The sequence below is a fragment of the Pteropus medius genome, unplaced genomic scaffold (genome assembly GCF_902729225.1).
Source record: "Pteropus medius unplaced genomic scaffold, Ma_sr-lr_union100, whole genome shotgun sequence".
Taxonomy (NCBI): Eukaryota; Metazoa; Chordata; class Mammalia; order Chiroptera; family Pteropodidae; genus Pteropus; species Pteropus medius.
In genome coordinates this window covers 6,795,333-6,806,539 of record NW_024350319.1, presented here as the reverse complement: position 1 = coordinate 6,806,539, position 11,207 = coordinate 6,795,333, and the positions used below count along the sequence as shown (strand labels likewise).

Here is an 11,207-nt window from a genome sequence, read left to right as displayed (position 1 = left end):
TTTATTTTATTTGCTTTACAAGGGTTTAGTTGAGTGTTGTTTATCGACACCAATGACTCAGCATATAGCTATCCAAAATGTTCCCAGAACTTTTTGTAAGTTCACATCTAAGCCCCGTACATGCAAAAAGCATAGCAAACTGCCAAAGGACTCAGTCTAGGAATTCTGTGACATCTACTACTAGAAAACTTACCTTTCTTTAATTGATTCCAAAAGAGGTACAGTCATTGATAGTCACTAAAAATAAAACACGAAAAACAAATTTAGCTTCTGAACAAGCACAAGAACAACAGTCTATGAGGATGCTACAGCCTACTACTGTAATGGATGCTATGATTTGCTGCTTGGATCCCCCTTAAGAAGGACTTATAATTCTACCTACTGAGAATGCAGTTGGAAGATGATGCTAACTGTAAGTCATATCAGAAAGTTACCCTTCACTGGAGAGAGCCGTGTTCCTCAAGTTTATGCCTCCTTCCTGGAGAAGTTCGTATGAAGGTATAGGCCCCACGCCACAACAAAAGACAACTCTGAAGGGCCATCTTAGCTGAAGAGCTCCCATGTAGCTCGTTGAAACCTTGTGACTCTACTACTGCCTAACTTCTCCCCTAGCCCAATCCTATTTCTACCTCTTTCCTCTATTGGTGCTGATTCTGGCCGTAGTCCTTAATTAACTTCCTGCATGCTACTTTCTCAGAGTCTGTTTCCAGGGAGCCCATCTGCAACAAATCCCTAGAATAAAAAGATTAGAAGAAAAAAAGCACATATATATTTAAGTAAACAAATACATTATGTGTGATAATGCATAAATACATAAATAATAGCTACTTAATTTTTTTAGCTTTTGTGTGTGCATTGTGCACCATACTAAACATATTACTTGATTATACTAAATGCTTTATGTGCAAAATACCTCATTTGCATTATTTTTTGAGCTTTTGCATGTGCATTATTCTACAAATGAGAAAAATTATCCTTAGAAATTTTGAGCAATTTATCCAATATGAAATAACCAGTAAGTGGCAGAATTAAGTCAAAATCCAATAAGTCTAACTAAAAACCCACTTTCTTTATCACTTTGATATATAATATCTCAAATCTCAAATCTGAAGCTAGAATCTACATTTCAGACATGAGACCATGGTCTACGGCCATGCTACCCTGAACAAGCCTGATCTTGTCTGACTTTGGAAGCTAAGCAGGGTCGGGTCTGGATAGTACTTGGATGAGAGATCACCTAGGAAGACCAGGTGCTGTAGGTATTAAAAAAATAAATAAATAAATAAGGGATTGTAAGCGGACAAGGTCCTTGCAATCTGTGAGGTCAACCAAGGGTTGCCTCACCTAAAAAATAATAATAATAATAAAAAGAAAGAAAGAAATGAGACTATGGCATGCATATTTCCTGTGTCACATTTTTCTGTTCCTAAGTTGCTAACTGAAAGTTCAGGGTTGATTAGAATAATATTCTAGTCCAGTGGTCCCCAACATTTTTGGCACCAGACATCAGTGCTCCCGTGAGAATCTAATGCCTGATGATCTTAGGTGGAGCTGAGGAGGTGATGCTAGCACTGGGGATCAAACTGCAAATATAGATGAAGCTTCCTTCACTTGCTCTCTGCTCACCTCCCACTGTGCAGCCCAGTTCCTAGCAGGTAATGGACCAGTACCAGTTAACAGCCCAGGGGCTGGGTACCCCTGTTCTAGTCAACATCTCGCCAGTGCTAATAAAGACTTGATAATGAGTTTTTATATACTGTTTAGTCTATTATTTGGGCTCTTCAGCACTTCATTTTATTTTTTTGCAGCACACAATTCAATATGTTAAGACATCATGTGTAGTCACTATAGAGTTGAAATCTTTAGAGATATAGTATATCATCTATAGAAAGCAGATAAGTAATTGACTAATGGTGGGAATAGATAAATCAAGTCAATCATTACATGGATAACTTAATTCTCACATGTAATGGAAAACAAAATGTTCTTGCCATTTTTAGAAACCATTCAAGCTAATTTTGAAAGATTTTAAGATAAAATGCATAAGGTTTGTGTCTGGGTAATTTAATCAAAATTTAAGCAATAAAAGAGTCAAAGTCACATAACTTCTCCATGTTTTCTTGATTTTTTTTTTCAATTAAAATGCAATTAACATATAATGTGTACTACTAATAAAAAAGTCAATGAAGAAGACTTTCTTTCATTGGTCATAGTCTTTTTACTTTATTTGAAACAAATGTGTCTAAACATTACATTTCCATTTAATGTGTAAAAGTTTAATATTACTTAGAACAATTGATTAAAATAGCAAAATTATTCTTACTCTATAAAGACATATTTAAGTAACATTTGTTTTGTTAACAAGCATTAGAAATAATTTCTCACTTTCTATCTATATTTATCTAAACAATGACATTCCACATTTCAACATATAGAAAAATATAAAATTAGGATTTCAAGTTATACATATATTTTTAGAGCTTCAATCAGACAATGTTTTTTAAAATAATCAAATATTGGGCTATGGAGAATTTCCACTTCATTCTCAGGGCACCTGGATAAAAGATTTCATGCCTTATTAAAGTACTTCAGCAATTAGAATGATATATATATTTAGTCTTTTCATTTTGAAGGGATAGATTTTCTTTTTAGCTTATCAATGTAGAGAAACTGTATTTGCAATATGATCGAATATATCATCTCTCAAACGTAATCATCAAGCTATACAAGCCATGAAATTGGAGTAAATCTGTCTTCTGAAATAGAAAAAAGAAATATAGAACTATTCATATATACTACCTATTCATATTGGCACTTGAGCAATGTAGAGGTAGAGGTGTTGTTAATTCTGGGAGTTTCTACGTATTTCAGTGCAGTTAATCAATGTTCACCTTATCAAAAGATCTGAAGCTATGGTCAATGAGTATACAGAAATTTACTGAGTTAACCATTTTGACTCAACTGACAGATATATCTAGAAATTAGTATGTCTTGGACACGCAGCCTAAGTTAGTACATTAGAATACATTTTATAATGAAGTATTCCAGCAACCTATAAATGGAAGCATTTCTCTATATATCCAACTTAGATATGTATATGGTTTCAGGGCAATCCAAGATAGAAAATTATGATTCAGTGTATTAGCTATAAGAGATTAAAAAATTACCCTGGGCTAATGAATATCAAAACTCATGCAGCTTCCAAAGGAGGGATGTATGTTTGCAGTTTTACTTTAAGTTAAAACAAGAAAATTCAGAGTGTAAGAGGTAGGCACAAGTGCATTATATTATTCAAATATTTGAAGATTTTATTTGGGAAATCCTGGTCACCTACTGGGCTTTGAAAACCATTTGAGCTAAAGTTTCAGATGTCCTTCAGTTAAAAAACAAGAATCTCAAAACATTACCACATTTAAAATAGTGATAACATTTTTAGGAGGTGTGTATTATTCTATTTTATCATTATAGGTGACATAACTAAAACTAACAAAGACTAAATGTAACAGGGTACAAAAATATATAAGTATTTGCATTACCCCATTCTGTTTCCCAAGTAGGATGATTCCTTTGCTTCCTCAAGATAGCTCACAAGATGCTTGACTCAGATTTTTCTCCTAAGTTGAGTGCTGAGGTAAAGTCCAAGTAGTAGAATTGGAGAAGTAAAGATATAGCATATTGCATCACATGAGTTGTAGAGATACAGATGAGTAGACAAAGAGAGAATTCAGAGGGTTCAAGCGAATAGATCTGCAGTCATTTGAAAAGGAGCTGCATTGAGGAAAACCAAGAGAGATGTGAGAGCAGCCTTAAAGAGAAGTTTTGTCAAAAGGATAGTCATAGTCTAACAAGATTTTTAGGATGTTCTGTGATGTAATGTATCTGATGTTTCCCCAGTATTATAGGAAAGACTTATACTTTCTCTTCGATGGTTTGCATCAGGAGAGGATCTTTGTTTTCATATTAATTAACTTGATGATGTTTTTTATTTGTTTTTCATTTAATTTATTGGGGGTATAATATTTGGCTTAAAGAGAATCCAGCAAGGCTCAAAAAGCTTGTTCATTGTCAATTTCATGAGGAAATTAACTATATTTATAAAACTAATAAGTAGTAGAACTAGAAATCCATTCTGTGCCTGTCTAACTTCTAGTCTCTACCACTAACCAACTCTCTCTACCAGTTTTGCCTGCTAAGCTCCTCTTTCCTATACAAAATAACATTCACTTTCTTTTAGAAAAATCTCTGTGCCCCAGCTAAGCAGCCAAGAAAACAGAGCCACTGGCACAGCCAAACTTATCATGAGATTATTCAATTATTAAATCATCAACTAGTTAAAAAAATTTCAAATACTTTCTGTAGCATTGTAACATCCAACCAATCATTTAAAATTACAGTTATTAAATTACATTTTCACTAGTTGGAGGCTTTTACTGTAGGAGATGAGCATCCCTCCCCAGCCTTGAAGTGGAAAAAAAAAATCCAAGTGTAAGTAGACAGAAAACACAGTAGATAACCAATACAATTTCAGAGTGAAAATAGAAAGATGTGAAATGAATCAATGTAGAAAAATCTACATCAGGACAGGCAAGAGGACATTAGAAAACCATTAAGGCATCAATAACGAACATCCGAGCAGTCTTAAGGATAACCAGGATTTTGCCGCAGGAAGAGTATTTGTAAAGTATTAAAAGTCCTGAGAATATTACATACAAAGCCATTTGTAAAAGTTGCAACATTTTTGAAGACTAATGATAAACTTAATATCTCTTTCTTGATTGATAAATTTCTTTGGGTTTGACCACTAGATTTTAGCTAAGGTCAATTCATTTAGCCATCTTACACCTTACCAATGTTGTCAACACTCAGAATAACTGTGTCTAATTAGCCAAAGAATTTTTATTTACAAGAATATATGGAGCTTCAGAGAAATCCAAAATTTTTAATCAAGGTTGTTTGTGTTTTTTAATCAAATAAAACAATTTAGGAATAATCTTAGATAAGGATTGCTAGTAATTTAACACTCTTATGAGACTTTTTGTGACTTTTTAATTTTTTCAAGATGTTGCCATCTGGCATTCAACCTTATACTTCAAACACAGATTTGTTTTGTTCTCTGAATGTGAAACTTTTTTCAATTAATTATTGTCTGCAAACTTGAGTCCTTTTGAATTTGTATCAGAATTTGCAGATGATATTTTATCTTTATTGTTGGGTTTAGGCTTGCTATAGTATTATGTTTCTTAAACTAAGAGAATTTGACTTGTTTTCTTCTAAAATCAATTTTCTTTAGAAGTAAGTTCCTCTAAGTTTCTATTTGTGAAACTGATTCTTCCTAATGTTAGTCTGTGTATGGCTGCTCCACCAGCCAGGATATATAAGATGATTCCTCACAGCCCCTTGGCTTTGTTTGATCTATCTAAATAAAAGTTTATAATTATATAGCACATTCATACTTGACCTCTCTTCTCAATCAATTTTGCTGTTTCTACATAAATTTCATTAAAAAACCCTGCTTTTCTTAAAACTTGTTGAGATTTCTCTAAAATGTATAATGTAAAACTAGAAACATGTAAAAATGTTTTCTCTCACCCCCAATATATACTGGTATCTAATAAATTGCCATAAAAAAGTAGATGTTCAATAAATTGGTGCTGATTTATTATTATTTTCAGTTGTGCAATATTTGTGATAAACCTTCTCTATAGTTCTTTGAAAGCAAAAGGGAAATTGGGCCTCTATATGTTTCTTAGGAACAATAAGTCTCTAGTCAGATCATGATTTGCCTTTGAACCAGCCAGAGAGTAGTAGAAGGAAAGTTTTCTCATTTCCATGTCCAGAAAAATGCATTCCTTTTACCCTTCTAAAGTCAGAGGATGAAATCATAATCAATACCCTTCTAAAGTCAGAGGATGAAATTATAGTCAATACGTACTAGCACACAAACTATTAAGTACATTTTTCTTTGTCTATAGAAATCAATGGAACACACAAAACTACTGGTTGTTCTGTCCTCCTTGGGAAAAAATGTAAGAGTTTTTGTTGTTGTTGACAAAAAAAAACCTCATTTGGATCAACTTGTTTCTTGCTACCACCAGTATAATAAGTACCATTTGTATAAGCCAAATTTACATGAGGCTGTGGGCTGGAGGAGGGTGTGGATATTAGAATTTAACAAGGATAACAAGCTTTCAGTCATTAGCAAATCCATCACACTACTATCCGTGAAGAATCAAACTGTGTAGCTAAGGAGCTTAGAAATACTGAAGTCAAGCCAACTCTTAAGAGAAGGGAGGGGGATTAAGCCCTACTTCTAGAAAAGGAAAGTATCCATTTATGTTGCATGGAATTAAATGGGATTCTTCCTAAAGGAAGATTACTCTTTTCTCCTTTATTTGTTCATTCTTTTTTTTATATCATCGTGTATTCATACATATTTATTTCTTACTATGGGTTATAGTCCAATACTATATTATTTAGTTATTATTTATTCTGTTGCAGAAATTGTTTCAGCCTTGGTCTTTGGGTGCTCTTTCAGTTTGGCTCCCTGTGTCTCTTTGACATATCCCATCATTTTGTGCTTTGAACACTTCCTTACTTTCCGGTACAACGAGCTTATAGCTTATTGTACATTTTCTCTGCTATGGCCCTAGAATTAAATTTTTAAATGCTTAAAATAATTTGGTAGGGCTCTCTGCTCAGTTGCCACAGAAGCCGTGGTCTTCTATTATTCCCGGGTCACCTAGAGAATAAGAGGTTTTTGTTTCACTGAATTTTAAGAGTTGAACCACAAATGTATTACTCCAAGCCTGACTCAGAGTTTCTATAAAATCTAATATTACCATATCATATCAAATCTCCCTCTAGTTCAAAAGTCTTCTATCTCTTGAGAGCCTTTTGTACCTGTCAGCATCCCTAAAGGTAATACAGCATGCTTAATATGGTAATTTGAAGGTTTTAATAAAAGATTGTTTACAAAGTGTGAGAAGGATTTTAAAAAAGATAATGCAGTATCCTAGACCTAGTAAAATCAAGAAACTATCATACTTTAGTCTTTAAGGGGCACTGGAGGGAGTGGATATCAATATCTGGAGAAAATAGCTATAGATAGAAAGAAAATAGCCAACGAGATATAGTCAACCCATTCTTCTGATCTCTGTGTTCTTCCATCTTCAGATAACATACCAGAAGTTTTCACTGGCTGGACCCAAGAGGAAGATTGAGGGCACAGGAAGTCACTGAGGTAGCCAGTTTCCTAGGGCCCATATTAAATGGAAAAGAATGGAGAGTGGATACATAGGGCCATGTGGAAGATATGCTTTATATTCTTATTTCAATAGCAAGTAAAAAAGGAACACTTCCTTCCTGTACCTATCTTCTGTCTAATATACCCCAACATTATCACTTGTTTTCAGAAGCAAACTGGGATCAAGTTCAACATTATAATACTTAAAAGTCCAGATTGTCTACATTTTATGTATCATAGAAATAGAATTCCAAATGGAAGAAGGCCTTTTCTTTTAAGCTCATTTGTACATCTAGAAGATCTCAATTCTACTTTAATACAATGCCTTCTTAATATGTAAATTTGGTCTCTGATGCTTTAAGCCTCTGGTGTCTTAACATAGAAATATTTCAATTAAGACTACCATAACTTTCTCTGAAATTATGCCTCCAATTCAATTCACCACACTTATGTAACTACATTTTAATTACTATTGAATATTTTGGATAATTTTATTATTATTTTGTCTCTTTGGATTCTAGAAGAAAAAAGTCCTTAAGATCTCAGGTGGCTAAAGAAAATACAGAGCTTAATAACAAGTACACACACATTGGTTTGGATGTCTTTAAACAGATATAGAAAAGAGAAAAAGTTCTATTTTACTCTATTTCATTTTTCTTGAGTATCCTAAACCTCAGCAAAAGTGAAAATTAGGGCCTTGTCCAAAGTATCATGACTACCAGTCATCATATTGTCTCCCTAAAACTTTTACCTTTCCATTCTATTTTCTACTTCATCCTTCTCAAAATGTCCAAAATTTCACCAAAACTTCATTCTATGCTGATGGCCTAAACTCATGCTTCATTAAGAAAACAAAAGCTGTTTTACTGGTTTCTCAAGAAGAACATAAATTATAAGTAATCGTAGGGCACCTTATGGTTCCATTATGAATTGGAACCTTAGCTTTGTTTATTTATATACTTAACTTTAAAGACAGAAGAAAGTAATTGTTTTCTAAGGAGGACAGTCCAATATTGTTTCTCAAATTTGCTATTCTTCAATTTTCTTCTGAAATTCTCTACATGTGGTTTGGTCTCTTTCTAGAATGCTCTTTTTCCAGACTCCTCTTGGTTCACATCCACCTTCGATTCAGATTCTGCTCACATTTTACCTCATCAGAGGGGACTTTGCTTGACCTCCTAGTCCAAAGTAGTGTTTAAGAATTCTACCACCTAACTGCTACTCTGTTTTATTTTAATTCATAGTAATTATCACCACCTGGTAAAATATGTATTTATTTTTCTTATCATTTGCCTGCTCCTACTTGAATTTAAGCTCCAAAAGCAAAGATTTCATTGTGCTTGCTGTTATTTTCTCAGTGACTAGAATACCTTCTGCACTGTTTGAGGCTAATGGTTTGCCTAGCAATCTTTCTACCATGGAGGATTCAAATATTTGTTAAATGTAAGAATATTTGTTAAATATAAGAATAAATGGAAAATCAATGCAAGTTTGGGCACAGTATTCAATAATCATGTCACCATAAGGGCCTGTGTATATGAACTTCTATAACATAGACCTGCCTACTCATCTTTTTCTGTATTTACTTTTCTAAATAATTGAATATTATATATGTGCATTTAAAGTTAGTTTTGAAACACCATATCCAATATGGAAGCACTTGTTAATCTAGAATCACACTATTTCAATAGAATTAAAAGCTTAAAATGTGAATAGTATAAAATGAAGGTATACTGTAAATAGAAAATACACAACAGATTTTGAAGACTTGGTAAGGGGAAAACACAAAACACCTCATTAATGCTTTTGTATGTTAATATTAATATGTTAATATTTATATGGAAATATTAATATAAATATATTAATGTTGGTATTTCCATATTGATATATGGAAATGTTAATATTTTCAATATAACTGATCAAATAAAATATTTTATAAAATTAATTTTACTTGCTCATTATTACTTTTCTTAATGTGCCTATTAGAAAATTGAATGACACTAGTGGCCATATTCATTAAATATCCATTGGACAGCACTGATACACAATCTTTGGGCAGAGTTGAATTCCTAGAGTCAAAATTCCTTGTTAGATTAGATCCTAGAGCACAATTACATTAAAGATGCTAAACATTTTTGAATTTATCGAACCACTAACCTAAAGACAATGTATCACTTTAATGTCACAAAGTGTCTGTACTAGTGATCTGACGTTTATTTTTTCAAACATGTCATCTATAATTCTTCCACGTTTTCATATTTCTTAGCATTTGTTGTTTAAATATTCAAAATCAAATTTAACTTTTGGTCCTGAGTTTCTGATATCGTCATCTCCCTTTTTCTTTTCGTGATTTTTAAGTATATTCTCATATTCTTTTTAATATTTTTTGTATATAAGGATGCCATTTGTGCACATGATTCTTTTAGGACATAAACAGAAATTGTAAAATCAATTAATTTCAATAATTATAATTAATGTTACTATATATCACATATTGAGAACTTATTATGCTACATACATTCAATAAATATCTCTCATTTAATTACTAAATGAACCCTCTGAAATACTTACAGGTAAATAAACTGAATCCTTGAGAAGTTGAATACATTTCATGACCTTGAAGTAAGCTATAGAATGGATAGATGGTAAATCACTATCCTAACAAGGACGGCCCTATAATTACAATGCAACATTAGGCTACATTGTCAAGATTCAATTGGACCCGGAATATCAACATCAACATAAAAGCCTGGTGTTATATTTTAAATAGCTTATATCGTTGCTTAGTATTAAAATATCTATTAGAAAGATCTTGATATGTTTACTGTAAAGACCCTCAGTACCAGAGATTTGTACCTTAGTAGAAGCAGTTTAAAATAGTTCCCTATTCATTGCTTGCAGGGCCTCAATTACGACCTACATCTTAAACCTGTAGAGGAAAGCACAAAGTTCCCATGGCATCTTGACATTTTCAGGCAAAGGAGCATTTGAGGTCCCATGTATTGGTATTATGTGGCATTTGCACAGAGATACATTTTAAAACTCCCTCTTAAAGCGGGACCAAGTCCTGATAATAGAGTGGGTTTAGCAGGCTGAAATGTAGGTATTCGTGGGGTCCAGTGTGACAGCCATTCCACAGAACAACAGCATCCAGGAAGAGAGGTGGAAAAATAATTTAAGTGAGAATGGCAGGAAGAATTTTATGTAGGCAGAAGGTAATTACACTGCTGGAATTTAGCCAAGGTGCATGTGATGATACTTCTCTTTTTACTGATTCCTGGGTCTATCTAGATTATGTCAAAACCTTTTTTGCAGGGGTGGTGACTTCTTCTGGGCCCCATATGTGGCTTCTGTTTGCTTAGCCATTGTAAATGTTAATCAAATAATATGCAAATAAAATGCATCCTGTGACCTTGTTCTTATTATGCTAGCCAAGGGCTGAACATCGCATTACGAGTAAATGTTATCGCTGTCCTTTGTTCCAGAATTGGCCACTTGTTTGAAATGACCACTTTGGTGTTAATAAAGGGCCTGTCATAGCAACCTAGGGTTTCTTTTATGGCCATCCAGAGAGGTCCATGTCGGGGATAAACCTGCTAAGTAAATAATCATCCCTTCACCCAAAGGGCACAGATGTAAGCCAGTTCTGAGTCATTTTAAATAACCTGTTTGCGCAGTTAACTTCTCTCCTGCTGTGGAAAGGTTACACATTTTCCACTGTAATTTGGGTTTCTTTTTATTTCCTTCTTTTTCATGGAAAAAATAGTTTTTGGTGAAGCCCAAAGGGAAAGAAAGAAAGAGAGCTCAATTATTGATCAGCATTGTCGATTATTATAGTATAGAGAAGTAAATTTTATAGATTGTATTTGCAATGTTTTTAATTGATCGATTCATAATCTTCTGAAGCACAAAGAATTCTGGCAAACCTCAGCCTTGTCTTTTAGAATCTGAGGAAAGTCATGAG

At 33.3% G+C, this 11,207-nt stretch overlaps 1 pseudogene; it reads left to right on the top strand.

The window, feature by feature from the left end:
* Nucleotides 1–1,143: 1,143 nt before the first annotated feature.
* LOC120583475 (uncharacterized) lies at nt 1,144–1,262 on the top strand (annotated as a pseudogene).
* Nucleotides 1,263–11,207: the final 9,945 nt, after the last annotated feature.